The 15,596-nt window shown below is 38.7% G+C and overlaps 1 protein-coding gene across 5 annotated transcripts in view; it reads left to right on the forward strand.

The window, feature by feature from the left end:
* Nkain2 (sodium/potassium transporting ATPase interacting 2) overlaps positions 1-15,596 on the forward strand; it is a 1,207,754-nt gene that overhangs the window by 410,300 nt on the left and 781,858 nt on the right. The window lies entirely within an intron of this gene.

The raw sequence follows: 15,596 nt of genomic DNA on the forward strand, positions 1-15,596 counted from the left end.
GATGCCTCAACATATAAAAGAGACACGTGCTCCACTATGTTCATCGCAGCCTTATTTATAATAGCCAGAAGCTGGAAAGAACCCAGATGCCCTTCAACAGAGGAATGGATACAGAAAATGTGGTACATCTACACAATGGAATATTACTCAGCTATCAAAAACAACGGCTTTATGAAATTCGTAGGCAAATGGTTGGAACTAGATAATATCATCCTAAGTGAGGTAACCCAATCACAGAAAACCATACATGGTATGTACTCATTGATAAGTGGCTATTAGTCCAAAAGATCAAATTACTCAAGATACAATCCACAGACCACAGGAAGCTCAAGAAGAAGAATGACCGAAGTGTGGAGGCTTTGCTCCTTCTTAAAAGGGAAAACATAAATATTAATAGGAGGGGCTATGGAGACAAAGTTTGGAGCAGAGACTGAAGGAATGGCCATCCTAAGCCTGCCCCACATGGGTATACAGCATATATATATATATATATATATATATATATATATATATATATATATATATGTATGTATGTATATATATATATATATATGTATGTATATATATATATATATATATATATATATATTTATACAGCCACCAAAACTAGATAAAATTGATGAAGCTAAGAAGTGCATGCTGACAGATTCCTGATGTAGCTGTCTTCTGAGAGGCACAGCCAGAGCATGTCAAATACAGAGGTGAAGGCAAGCAGCAAGCCATTGAACTGAGAATGGGGTCCCAGTTGGATGAATTAGAGAAAGGGTTGAAGGAGCTGAAGAGGTTTGCAACCCCCTAAGAACAACAATACCAACCAACCAGAGCTCCCAGGGACTAAATCACTACCCAAAGAATATACAGGGACACACCTGTGGCTCTAGCTGCATATGTAGCAGAGAATGGCCTTATTGGGCACTAGTGGAAGGAGAAGCCTTGGTCGTGCCAAGGCTGGACCCTGCCCAGTGTAAGGGAATGTTGGAGGGGTGAAGGAAGGGACATGGTTAGGGAGGGGGAACACCCTTATAGAAGAAGTGGAGTGGGGTGGGATCTTATGGCTAGGAAACTGGGAAAGGGAATATCATTTGAAATGTAAATAAAAAAATATCCAATTAAAAAATACTCCCTTAAAAATGAGTGAATTTCATTAAAGATTGAATCTTATACAACAAATTTGTATTCCTATAAAAGCCTTCAAGCACATAACATACCAAGTTTTTACAGTCTTCTTGGAGACATTTCATATTCAAAAATGTAAAGTGGCAAAAGATAAGATATGTATTTTGATAGCACCTCCACAAAATGAATAAATTCTTCAATTTTACTAAAAGATAAAAATGAATTTCACAGGGACTTTACGATAGTCTTACCAAGTATGGTTTGATCTTATTTTCTTGGAAATTAAAGAAAATTTGGAATAATTTTAATACGCCCTTCTCATTGCATTAATTATTTTTCTGTTGCTATGGCAACATACCCCAATCAAAGGACCTTAAAGAAGAGAGCGTCTCTACTTACATTTTTAGTTGGTATCAGGAGGCATGATCCTGTTGATTACATTTTTATTCACTTACAGGAAGGTGAAAGATGATGATATCAAGGAAGTAGAACAAGGCTGTCAAAACTCATGCAGATAACATGTTTCCCTCAGCAAGGCTCTACCTCCTAAAGGTTCCTTAAATCTCTCAAATATTGCTACAAACTCACTAACTGTTCAAAAAGGTGAGCTTCTAAGGGGATTTTTTTCCATGGATACCACCATATTTATTTTAAAGTTACTATTTTCCATATCCTTTAGCATATCTAAGGTCAGTGCAACAAAGAAAGGACATGACCCTAGTAATATAGTCAGGGGATGATTCTGGTTGTGGCTTTAATCTGATTATTGGTTTCCATGGCAATAGGTCTTATTTTGTAAATGACTGATTAAATCTTTCATGATAAAAGACATGATTTCATTGCTAATTATTTCTGTTATTTTTATCATGTATTTGGTGGCAAGAAGGGATATTGTGCTGAATTACTCATTTCTTAGTTTCATATTCTATTTCATTGCAGTTAATATTCTGTATTAAATAAAAAGAAGCCAAATGCTTCTTTCAACAACTTAAAACCATATGACATGTGCAAGATGACATGGAAAGGTATTAATAGCTTCCTAATTTTATGGAATGTAATCAAGTCTTAACTTGGGAGCAAATTCAAATGCCTATCCAAACTTGACCCTAAATGTATATTATAATTCAACAAATCAACTATCACCCTAAGAGATTCTGTATTTAGGAAAAGCAAGAATAAAAGATATGTTGTCTCCATTTTACAGAATTCACTCCAAGATATCTTAACACTAAGAAAACTTCCTTTAATTCTAGAAATAAAACAAATCTATCATGTCTCTTATAACACTGAAAAGGGTGTAGGACTGTGCTGTGTATTATCATCCAGAGATCCAACCTCCTTCTCCTACTCAACACTTATTTGATTTCCAGAAGTCACTAGTTCCCATTATAGGTAAAGAGCATAGGGTGGAAAATGGCACTCCCTTCTGCCATTACATATGGAAGTAATTGTGTCTTCTGACCCCATATGATTGCTCAGAGCCTATGCCTAACCACTGAAACTCACAGACACAGCAATGGATTGTCAAAAGCCTGATACCATAAGGGATAATATGGTTCATGACAAGCTCATCATTCTTTCCTACAAAGCTACAGACCACAATTTCCCGTGAAAGAATCCTTCTATACCACTTAAATATCACCTCTTAAGTAAAAACTACAGAATGGAGAATTTGAAATTATCTAATGATTTAAAAATAATTCCAGTCAGTAAAACAATTCTTACTTTATGTATAACTTTATCTAGCTTATTATAATTAGATCGTTTGAAAATGATGTCATATCTGAAGGTATAGCATTAAATAAAAAGTGGTTTTCAGGTGTCATTGTTACTTGAGATATTAAGATGTGCACACCAAATATTATTAACATAATTTGATTTTCTTTGCACTTTGAATTCTATTAAAAAGCACGTATGGTGTGATTCTTGTCTTGTGCTGTACACTGCTTGCATAAAGTGGTAGTTGTCTCTGGATGAAAGGTATATACTCAGTCACGCTGCTTATCAGACTTCATATCTGTAAAAGCTTTGGCATCTGTAAAAATAAAATGGTACTGTAATTTCCCTTAGGTCGGGATTATCAAATAGCCAGTGTGTGCTGACATAATTGAGACAGAACTTCATAAAGTATCTGCCTGCCCAGCTAGACATAATTTAGTCCAACTTCCTAAGCATACCCAAAAGTTAGAGTAAGTGCTCCAATAAGTAACATGACCTTCCCCACAACCATGTTAACCTGAATATCGTTATTATCCCTGTTCAGCTCCTGTGTATAAAGTGGTATAGAGGAGACATTGCTGTATAGAAGAAACAAAGTGTGAGCACTTTACAGTGAAGCTGAGTGGAACTCAGGGCAATTTCTCCTTCAACCTGCACATATACACAGGCCTGGGAGACTGAGTCCTTTATCTTTCTGAGGATGACGGTTGCTGCAGCTGTTATAATTTTTTTCCTTTGGAGTATCAGAAGTTTTCTTTGAGAATGAAAGCATTTATCAAGAGACACCTTAAATAATAGGTGAGACGTGGAGATGTTGAGTGTCGCTTTTAGTGATTAACAACACCTAATTTTGATGATCACCAAACCTTTATGTTGTCTGAGCCTAACATGCTATTTCATTTGAGGAACAGGGATTCAAATGCTGCTTTATATAGAGAGCCACAACTCTGAAGGCATTTCCTACACACTTACGTTATTTTAAGGCAGAGTTTCTTTTCTTAAATAGGTACAGATGAGAAAGTACCCACAGTGGTGTGCCCCAAATTCAATATGTATACATGTGATACATGTTTATACACACACATACACACATATACAGAGAGAGAGAGAGAGAGAAGAGAGAGAGACAGAGACAGAGAGAGAGAGACAGAGAGACAGAGAGAGAGAGAAGAGAAGAGAGGGGGGCGAGAGGAGAGATAGAACACAGAGAGATAAACAGAGAGAGAGAGAGATCTAAGATATAAACATTTAAGCACTACCCTAGTAACTGCAAATGATTCTGAAACTCTCATTGTGGAATAAAAGTAGAAGTTAAATTTACGCATATTTATTCAGGAATTTGTTTTCAGTTTGAGGCATATTTGTTTGACAAGAAACCAGTAAACTGCCCTGAATTTAATCCCTGTAAGATTATAGAGGCTTCACTTGTCTTTGAACAGTTTTGATTGAGGTTTGATTAAGAAAGCTATTCAGTTGTCAGATCACCTTCATCTTTTATTCAACAAACATTGGCACTGGGCATATAAACCAGATACTATGTCGGTCATTTATAAAATGTTGAGAAAATATGAAAGAGGCCAAAACATCAAAAAAGATCAGTTTATTAGAAGCTGGAAAATATGCTCTATGGTCTTTCTTGGTTGGTTGGTTTATTTTTTTTTAAGACAAAGTTTCTCTGCTTAGCCATGGCTGTCCTGTAACCCACTCTATAGACCAGGATAGCCTCAATCTCAGAGATCCACCTGCCTCTACCTCCCAAGTGATGGGGTTAAATTTTTGGACAACCGTGACTGCCTGTATTCTTTCCAGGGTGTATATCTGTTTTTTTTTAATCAAAAATCCTTATGTGTGTGGACTTATGTCTAAGTCTTCAATTAAATTCCATTGATCAATATGTCTTTTTATGCAGATATCATGCCGATCTTATTACTATAGTAATAAAATTTGAGATTTTGGGTGATTTTAGTTCCAATAACTCTTTTATTCAGAATTAGATTAGCTACCCTGGTACCCTGGGATTTTTGAGTTTGGTATGAAGCGAAACACGATGACATTTTGATGAGGACTGTTTCGAATCTGTAGCTTGCTTTGGAAGGATGGTTATTTCTTATATATTAATCCTAACATATCCATTAATATTTTGATCTTTTCACATTGTTATATCTTATTCAGTTTCTCTCTTTAGTCTCTTAAAATTTTATTATATAAGTCTTTTAATCGTTTGGTGAGAATTACCCTAAGATTTTATTTTATTTTATTTTTTTACCTTTTTGAGGCTTTGTGAAAGGTATGTTTTTCCAAGTTTCTTTTTCAGTCCCCTTGTCATTTGTAAATAGAAAGGCTTCTGATTTTTGCATGTGAATTTTGTATTCTGCTACTTTGCTCAAAGTTTTAACAGCTTGATAGAATTTTAGGATCACTTACATATACAATTATATCATAGGCAAACAATGATACTTTCATTTCTTCCCTTCAAATTTGTTTCCCTCAGAACTCTTTCAATGGTCTTATTGTTGGAGCTAATATTTTAAGTAATATGTAGAATAGTTATTAAGAAATTGTACAACCTTGAATTTTTTCTGATAGTACTTGAAAGGCTGTTTCTCTCAATTTAAACTGATGTTTGCTGTGTGCTTGCTATAAATGGCCTTTATTCTATTGAAGTACATTTCTTGTATCCCTAGTCTTTCTAGGACTTCTGTCATAAAGGAGTGTTGGATTTGTCAAAGGCATTTTCTGCAGCTAATGGGAGAATCATGTGTTTCATTCTTTTGGTTTGTTTATAGGATGGATAAAATATATTTATTTTTATATGTTAAATAAACCATGCCTACATTTCTGAGATTAAAGCCTAATTGATCATGATGGGTAATCCTTTTGATTTGTTCTTAGATTTAAGTTCTGAATATTTTATTGAGATATTTTGCATCTATGATTACCAGGGAAATTGGTAGAATTCTTTTTCTGTCTTGAACCTTTTCAGTTTCAGGTATTAGGGTTACTATGCATCATAAAAGAGTTGGGCAAGATTCTTTCTGTGTAAATTTTAGGCAATATTTTGAGGAATGCTAGCATTAATTCTTTTTTTTTCTTTGCACCGGTGGTAGACTTCTGTTACAAAATAACTTACTATTTAGGGGGAATTATATGTCTGTTTAAATTGTATATTTAGTTTTAATTTAATTTTGGTAGGTAGTATGTATCAAGAGAATTACTCATGTATTTTATATTTTCCTCTTTGGTGGAGTACAGGCTTTTTTTTTTTTTACTAACGAGTATTTCTTATATACATTTCGAGTGTTATTCCCTTTCCCGGTTTCCGGGCAATCATTCCCCTCCCCCCTCCCCTTTTTTATGGGTGTTCCCCTCCCCATCCTTATGTGGTTGCTGGGATTTGAACTCAGGACCTCTGGAAGAGCAGTCAGTGCTCTTAACCACTGAGCCATCTCTCCAGCCCAACAAAAATGTTTTTATAGAACTAAATGACATGAAATTTCGTGAAATAATGAAGGATTAATATTATAACTATCAAAATATATGTTAATTCCTATAGTTTAAAAACCCAAGCTGAATACATTAATGATCTACCGAAGAGTGGATAAAAATAAGTTTTGTAATAGCTAGAGATAGCTATTTTATAAGATAAAGCAAAATAGAGTACATTAAGATAGAAATGGGCAACCTAACAGAAGAAAAGGAGCCTGAGGAAAGGCAAAAGAATCATTCACACACTCTTTTTCTTTTTAGTTTATTTGTTTGCTTGTTTACAGATAATAAACATAGACCCTTTTGAAAATTAGGCATGTGTTGTACACATGACCCATTCCTAAAACCTTCTACTGCTATTTTTTTTTCTTTGCTTTTAGAGGCAATTTTAATAGAAAGAATAGTCTATGCACTGGGGGAGGAATTGTCATCAAACATCTCATAACTGTGACATTTAGTCCAGAAAGATAGAATTTGTCCAGCCCAAAAGGGAGGGACTCTCTAGGGAAAGAACACCGTAGGCTGTCACCTGGCATATCAATTCCTGACCTTTATTTTTTTTTTTACTTTTTTTTTTATTAACTTGAGTATTTCTTATATACATTTCAAGTGTTATTCCCTTTCCCGGTTTCCGGGCAAACATCCCCCTCCCCCCTCCCCTTCCTTATGGGTGTTCCCCTCCCAAACCTCCCCCCATTGCCGCCCTCCCCCCACCAGTCTAGTTCACTGGGGGTTCAGTCTTAGCAGGACCAAGGGCTTCCCCTTCCACTGGTGCTCTTACTAGGATATTCATTGCTACCTATGAGGTCAGAGTCCAGGGTCAGTCCATGTATAGTCTTTAGGTAGTGGCTTAGTCCCTGGAAGCTCTGGTTGCTTGGCATTGTTGTACATATGGGGTCTCGAGCCCCTTCAAGCTCTTCCAGTCCTTTGTCTGATTCCTTCAACGGGGGCCCCGTTCACAGTTCAGTGGTTTGCTGCTGGCATTCGCCTCTGTATTTGCTGTATTCTGGCTGTGTCTCTCCGGAGAGATCTACATCCGGCTCCTGTCGGCCTGCACTTCTTTGCTTCATCCATCTTGTCTAACTGGATGGCTGTATATGTATGGGCCACATGTGGGGCAGGCTCTGAATGGGTGTTCCTTCTGTGTCTGTTTTAATCTTTGCCTCTCTCTTCCCTGCCAAGGGTATTCTTGTTCCCCTTTTAAAGAAGGAGTGAAGCATTCACATTTTGATCATCCGTCTTTAGTTTCATGTGTTCTATGCATCTAGGGTAATTCAAGCATTTGGGCTAATATCCACTTATCAATGAGTGCATACCATGTGTGTTTTTCTGTGATTGGGTTACTCACTCAGGATGATATTTTCCAGTTCCATCCATTTGCCTATGAATTTCATAAAGTCATTGTTTTTGATAGCTGAGTAGTATTCCATTGTGTAGATGTACCACATTTTCTGTATCCATTCCTCTGTTGAATGGCATCTGGGTTCTTTCCAGCTTCTGGCTATTATAAATAAGGCTGTGATGAACATAGTGGAGCACGTGACTTTTTTATATGTTGGGGCATCTTTTGGGTATATGCCCAAGAGAGGTATAGCTGGATCCTCAGGCAGTTCAATGTCCAATTTTCTGAGGAACCTCCAGACTGATTTCCAGATGGATCTCATGAAACTGCAAAGCTTCTGTAAGGCAGAGTACAGGCTTTTAAAGTATGACCTATGATTCACAGATTTTCTCAGTTTCTGTTGTTGCACCCCCTTTTATCTATATTTTTTTTTAAATTCAGACTGTCTCCCTTTGTCTTTAAGGTAATTCAACTGAAGATTTACCAATCTTTCTGATTTTCTCAAAGAACCAACTCTTTCATTGTTTTGTTTTGTTTTGTTTTGTTTTTGTTTTTTTGTTTCTATTTTGTTGAGTTTGATTACTTCTTGCCATCTATGAACTTGACTCTTAGAAATGGTTTATTTGAAAACCACATATTGTGTTTCATTTTTGTTCAACTCTAAAATGTTTTTAATTTTCGATTTTCTTTCTTGACACACTTTTATTGAGTATTGTGTTGTTCAGTTCATATGTATCTTGGTGTTTTCTGTTGTTTATGTTGTTGTTACCACTTTAATCTATGGTGGTCAGATAGGATGCAGTTTTATTTCATTTTTTTTGTATCTACTCATATTTGTATAATATTTGGAGAAAGTTCCATGAGCTGCTGAGAAGGAAGTATATTTCTTTTATGCTTGGATGCAATGTTCTGTAAATATCTGTTAGGTTCATTTGCTCTATAACAAACGGCATTTTTCTGTTTAATTTTGGTCTGGATGACCTACAGGTGTGAATGGGTTATTGAAGTCAGTCACAATCACTGTGTGAGGGTCAGTATGTGATTTTAGCTATCATAGTATTTCTGTTATAACCTTAGGTGTCTGTGCTGGCTAGTCTTATGTCAACTTGACACAAGTTAGAATCATCTGAAAGGAAGGAACATCAGTTGAGAAAATATCTCTGTAAGATCCAGCTGTAAGGCATTTTCTTAATCAGTGATTGCTACGGGAGGGTCCAGAGTCTAGTGGGTGGTGCCATCCCTGTGCTGGTAGTCATGGAAAGATAACAAAAGAGTAAGCCTCCATGGCTTCTTCATCAGCTCCTGCCTCCATTAGGTTCATAACCTGTTTGAAATCCTGTCCTGACATCGATTGATGAGCAGCAGTGAAAATGTAAGCCAAATAAACCCTTTCCTCCTCAACTCGTTTTTTTGGTCACGATGTTTCATTGCAGCAAAAGAAACCCTAACTAGGAGTGTATCCCTTCATTTGGTGCATATATGTTTAGGATTGCAGGATTCTCTTGGTACATTTTCCAATGATGGGTATATAGTGCCATTTATTATACTTCTGAATACTTTATTTAAAGTCTATTTTGTCAGATATTAAAATTACTTCTGTTTTGCTTCTGGTTGGAATGTTTTTTTACCCTTTTACCCTGAGGTGATGCCTCTCTATAATGTTCAGACGATCAATCTGCTTTTGAATTTAAAGTGCTGGTCTCTTTCTTTTTATGGGAGGTTAAGTGTTATCAATGAGCAGTGTTTGCTGATTTCTGTTAGTTTGTTGTTGCGCTGTGCATTTTCTCACCTTTCATTTGCTGGTCTGCGATTAGTTATTCTCTGTGTTTCTTTGGTTAGCTTAACCTCTTCAGACTGAGATTTTTCTGCTTGTGCCTTTTGTGGAACTCAATTTCTAGATAGATGGAATGCTTTCTTTATCCATTTACTGTTATTGAACGTTCTGCTGGAAATAGTAGTCTGAGCTGTCTCTCTGACTCTTATATTTCATATAAAATTCTATTTGTTTATGGCTTGTAGATTCTCCCTTGAAATTCAGCTGATCTTCTAGTAGGTCTGTCTTCAAATGTCACTTGGTCCTTTTTCTTGCAGATTTTACTATTCTTTATTTGTTCTGTATGTTTACATGCCTTGGGAATTTTTCTCAACCAGACATAATGTTTCCTTCAATATAGAACTTAACGTTCTGTATGCTTCTGAAAGACCCCCGGAGCGGTGAGACCCTCACTCAAGTCTCGGGATGACGTGACCCCCCAAGAACTCACAAGAGACCAATCTTGATGCAATCAACAAGAGGTTTATTAATAGGGACGACAGAAACCAGTGCACTGGGGTCAAGACTTGTATCCCATGTAGGGATATGGATTTCGACCTCGTATGGTTGGGAGAAGGGGTATTTAAAGGAAAAACCATACCGAATCACAAGGAAGAACCTCCTGTTTCTCATAATTGTTACTGAATCCCAAGGAAGAACCTCCTGTTTCTCATGATTGTTCTTTAAGATTTTAATCTAACTTTATGGTTAACCAATTCCTGCTACTATGGTCAGCTGCTCTTATGGTTAGCTAGTTTCTGGAACAAAGTGGCTGAACCAGCTGGTGCAGTTACTCTTTGTGATCAGCTAGTTTCTGGAACAGGCAGTTCCAGGGCCCGCTTTTGGCTTCAACTTTTGTCGAGGGGGCAATTTTAAACTTTTTCCTTTCACTTCTTGTATATTTCTAGGTAACTCCTTCTATAGATTAGCGAAATTTTCTTCTATGATCTTACTAAAAATAGCAACCTTATTTATAATATCCTGAAGCTGGAAAGAACCCAGATGCCATTCAACAGAGGAATGGATACAGGTGTGGTACATTAACACAATGGAATATTACTCAGCTAGTATAAAGAATGACTTCATAAAATTCTTAGGCAAATGGATTGAACTAGAAAATATCATCCTGAGTGAGTTAACCCAATCACAAAAGAACACACATGGTATGTACTCACTGATAAGTGGATATTAGCCCCAAAGACCAGAATACCTGATATACAATTCACAGAGCATATGAAGCTCAAGAAGAGGGAAAACCGAAGTGTGAATATTTCAGTCTTTCTTAGAGGGAAGAACAAAATACTCACGGGAGGTAGAGGGTGGGAGAGACTTGGGAGGAAGAGATGGGGTGGGGAGAGGGCAGCGTCTGGTATGGGAAGAGACTGGGTTAATATAGAGACAGTCAGGAAATTAAACAGAGGCGTGTAGCAATGGGGGATGGGGAACCGGGGGTTGCCAACAGAAAGTCCCATATGCCAGGAAAGCAAAAGCTCCCAGGACCGAACAGGATGAGATTAGCTGAAATGCCCAACCAAGGGGAGGGAGAACCTGTAGAGACCATACCCAGAGGTTAGGCATGGCCCATAATTGAGGAATAGGGCCACCCACCCATCTCACAAATTTTAACCCAGAAAGGGAATATGGGGACAAAGTGTGGAACAGAGACTGAAGGAAAGGCCATCCAGAGACTGTCACACCTGGGGATCCATCCCATATGCAGCCACCAAAACCATTTGATATTGCTGATACCAAGAGGTGCATGCTGACAGGAGCCTGATGTAACTGTCTCCTGAGAGGCTCTGCCAGAGCTTGACAAATACAGAAGCAGATTCTTGCAGCTAACTATTGGACTGAGCAGTGGATAACCCCAGTAGAAGAGTAAGAGAAAGGACTGAAGGAGCTGAACCCCAAAGGACAAACAACAATATTAAAAGTATCAACCAACCAGATCCCTCAGAACTCCCAGGGACTAAACCACCAACCAAGGAATATACATGGAGGGACCCATGGCACCAGCTGCATATGTACTAGAGGATGACCTTATATGGCATCAATGGGAGGAGAAGCCTTTGGTTTGTTGAAGGCTCGATGCCCCAGTTTAGGGGAATGCCAGGGTGGTGAGGTGGGAGTGAGTGGGTGGGTGGGGTAGCACCCTCTTAGAAGCAGGGGCAGGGGGTGTGATAGGGTGTTTGAGGAGGGGAATCCAGGAAAGGGATAACATCTGAAGTGTAAATAGATAAAATGTCTAATAAAAAATATTTTCTGTGTCTTGAATTTTTCTCCTTACTCTAGTCTTGCTATTCACAGATTTTGTCTTTACATGGTGTTCCAGATATCCTGTATGTCTTTTCCTTTTAGTATTTTATTTGACTGAGATTTCAGTTTCTTAAATCTGGTCTTCAGTACGTGAGACTTTTTTCCATCTGTGGTATTCTATTGGTGAGGCTTGCATCTGAGGATTCTATTCAAATTTCTAAAGTTTCTGTTTGCAATTTTACCTCAGTTTTGGTTTTCTTTAGTAATCTCAGTTCTACTTTATGTTTTGAGCAGTTTCTCTTTATTTATTTCTATTGTTTGTGTTTTCTTAGATTTCATCAATATATTTATTCAGAGTTCCTTTAAGAACTTTAAATATTGTCTTAATAGTTAAATAGTTTTTAAGTCCGGTTAGGTTTTTGTTTTCTTGTCCTTGATTTCTGCTAGTGTTTCGGGACCTTAGGAGAAACTGGCATTACTTGGTATGGCTTCTGAGTCCATGCCAGGTGGATCAGTGTGGTTCCTGAATAGAAACTATTTCTAGGTGCTGAGGGCTGACAAGAAGAATTGATAGTGCACTAGGAGGGCACAGTGAGGGAGTCAAGAGGGTTTACATGAAGAAAGAAAGCAGTGTCTGTCAGGAGGATCCATTGAATACTCAGAAAATAAAGGAAAAAAGGGAGATGGGTCCCTGAAGTGGACTGCAGCAGGGCTGGGGATGACACTGTGGAACTGGAAATGGAGGAGAGGAAAGAGAATAGAGATTATCTCCCTAATTCCCTGGCCAGCAGTTTGCCAGTGAGAGTGCCTCTAGTGTTTGCAGTGTAATCCCATATATTTCTTTTGTAGCAGAATTTCCTCCTGTGTTCTATCAAAATAGTCACATCATTCAAGAACTTACAGAAATGTATTCAGTGATTGGGAAGCAACATTAATGATCACATAAATACCGACTAGACTTTCTAACAAGTATTTTTTTAAGTTTATTGTAAAAATTATTATCCTTAATCATTTTTCCTTTAATCTTTTTTTTAAATTATAGTCCAGTCATTATCCCCCTCCCGGTTGGCCTTCTGACTGTTCCTCATCCCATTTCCCCTTAGTCCAACCAACCCCTGGCTCCTGAAGGATGAACCCACCCCCCACCTCTACCCCACCAGACATCCCCACTCCTTGTAGCCTCAAGTCTTTCAAGACTTAGTTGCCTCTTCTCTCACTGAGGCCAAACCAAGGAGCCCCCTGCTGTATATGTGTTGGGGTTCTCATATCAGCTAATCAATGCTGCATAGTTGATGGCTCAGTGTCCATGAGCTCTCAGGGGTTCAGGATAGTTGAGATTGTTGGTCTTCCAATGGGCTCACCCTCCTCCTCAGCTTCTTTCAGCTTTTCCTTAAGTCGACCACAGGGGTCTCTGGCTTCGGTCCATTGGTTGGGTGTAACTATCTATACCTAACACTTTCAGCTGCTTCTTGGGCCTCTCAGAGGGCAGCCATGGTAGACTCCTGTCTATAAGCACACCATAGCATCAGTTATAGTGTCGGGCCTTAGAGCCTCCCCTTCAGCTGTATCCCAATTTGGGTCTGTCACTAAACCCTCAGTCTCTTCTCCATTTTCATCCCTACAGTTCTTTTAGATAGGAACAATTTTGGGTCAGAATTTTTAACTGGGGTGCCAAAAACAACCATCCATTGGATGCCCTGTCTTTCTACTGGAGATGGACTCTAAAAGTTCCATCTCCCAACTTCATCTAAATTCCCTCCCTTTGAGTCCTGAGTGTCTCTCATCTCCCAAGTCTTACCACTACCTCCTACATCCCAAGATTGCCTATTTCCATTCTTTCTGTATGCCCCGGGGGCTTCTCTCCTGTTTTCCCCCTCCCAATACCTGACTGTCTTCCCCCTTTGCTCTCCCTGTCCCCTCTCCCATCCAAATTCCTCCCTCCTCTTTCCCCCATAATGGCTTTCTTCTTCCTCCCACGTAGGACTGAGATATCCTCACTTGGGTTGGGCCCTTCAGGTTGTTAACCTTGAGTTCTGTGGATTATATCCTTGGTATTCTGCATTTTTTGGTTAATATCAACTTAATGGTGAGTACATATCATGTATGTCCTTTTGGGTCTGATTAACCTCATTCAGATGGCATTTTCTAGTTCCATTCATTTGCCTGCAAAACTCAGGATGTTGTCCTTCTTTATAGCTGAGTAGTATTCTATTGTGTAAATGAACCCTGTTTTCTGTATCCATCCTTCCATTGTGGAATACCTGGTTGTTTTCAGCTTCTGACTATGACAAATAAGGCTGCTATGAATATACTGGAGCCTATGGCATGATGGGGCACTTTTGGGGTATGTGCCTACAGTGGTATAGCTGGGTCTTCGGGTAGATCTATTTTCAATTTTCTGAGGAACCTCCAGATTGATTTCCAGAGTTGTTGTACCAGTTTGCAATCCCACCAACAAAGGAGGAGTGTTCCTCTTTCTCTCACATCCTTGCCAGCACGTGCTATCACCTACAGTTTTGATGCTAGCCATTCTAATTGGTGTAAGGAGGAATCTCAAGGTCGACTTGATTTGCATTTCCATGTGATCACTAATGACTTTGAACAATAACTACCCTAAGTGCTTTTTTTTTTTAACTTGAGTATTTCTTATTTACATTTCGAGTGTTATTCCCTTTCCCGGTTTACCAGGCCAACATCCCCCTCCCCCTCCCCTTCTTTATGAGTGTTCCCCTCCCCATCCTCCCCCCATTGCCGCCCTCCCCCCAACAATCACGTTCAGTCTTAGCAGGACCCAGGGCTTCCCCTTCCACTGGTGCTCTTACTAGGCTATTCAATGCTACCTATGAGGTCAGAGTCCAGGGTCAGTCCATGTATAGTCTTTAGGTAGTGGCTTAGTCCCTGGAAGCTCTGGTTGCTTGGCATTGTTGTTCATATGGGGTCTCCAGCCCCTTCAAGCTCTTCCAGTTCTTTCTCTGATTCCTTCAACAGGGGTCCTGTTCTCAGTTCAGTGGTTTGCTGCTGTATTTGTTGTATTCTTGCTGTGTCTCCCAGGAGAGATCTACATCCGGCTCCTGTCGGCCTGCACTTCTTTGCTTCATCCATCTTGTCTAATTGGGTGGCTGTATATGTATGGGCCACATGTGGGGCAGGCTCTAAATGGGTGTTCCTTCTGTGTCTGTTTTAATCTTTGCCTCTCTCTTCCCTGCCAAGGGTATTCTTGTTCCCCTTTTAAAGAAGGAGTGAAGCATTCACATTTTGATCATCTGTCTTGAGTTTCATGTGTTCTAGGCATCTAGGTCCTAAGTGCTTTCTTTAAATGCTTCTTGGCCAGTCAAGATTCCTCTGTTGTGGATTCTCTGTTTAGCTCTGTACCTGATTTTTTGATTGGGTGGTTTGGTCTTCTTGAGGTTAGCTTCTTTATATATTTTGGATATTAGCCCTCTATAGGATATGGGGTTAGTCAAGTTTTTTTTTTCCCCCAATCTCTAGGTTGTCGATTTATCCTATTAACTTTGTACTTTGCCATACAGAAGCCTTTCAGTTTCATGAGGTCCCATTTAACAATTCTTGATCTTAGAACATAAACCATTAGTGGTTTGTTCAGGAAATTTTCCCCTGTGCCTATGTTTTCGAGGCTCTTCCCCACTATGTTCTGTTAATTTCAGTGTATCTGGTTTTATGTTGAGGTCCTTGATCCATTTGGACTTGAGCTTTGTGCAAGGTGACAAATGTAGACCTGCTTTAATTTTTCTACCTACAGACTGCCTGTTAGAGATGATGCATTTATTTAAGATGCTTTCTTTTTTCCATTGTATATTTTTGGTTTCTTTGTAAATGATCAAATGTCCATATGTGTGTGTGGTT

This window comes from Rattus norvegicus, chromosome 1, assembly GCF_036323735.1.
Source record: "Rattus norvegicus strain BN/NHsdMcwi chromosome 1, GRCr8, whole genome shotgun sequence".
NCBI classification, from domain to species: domain Eukaryota; kingdom Metazoa; phylum Chordata; class Mammalia; order Rodentia; family Muridae; genus Rattus; species Rattus norvegicus.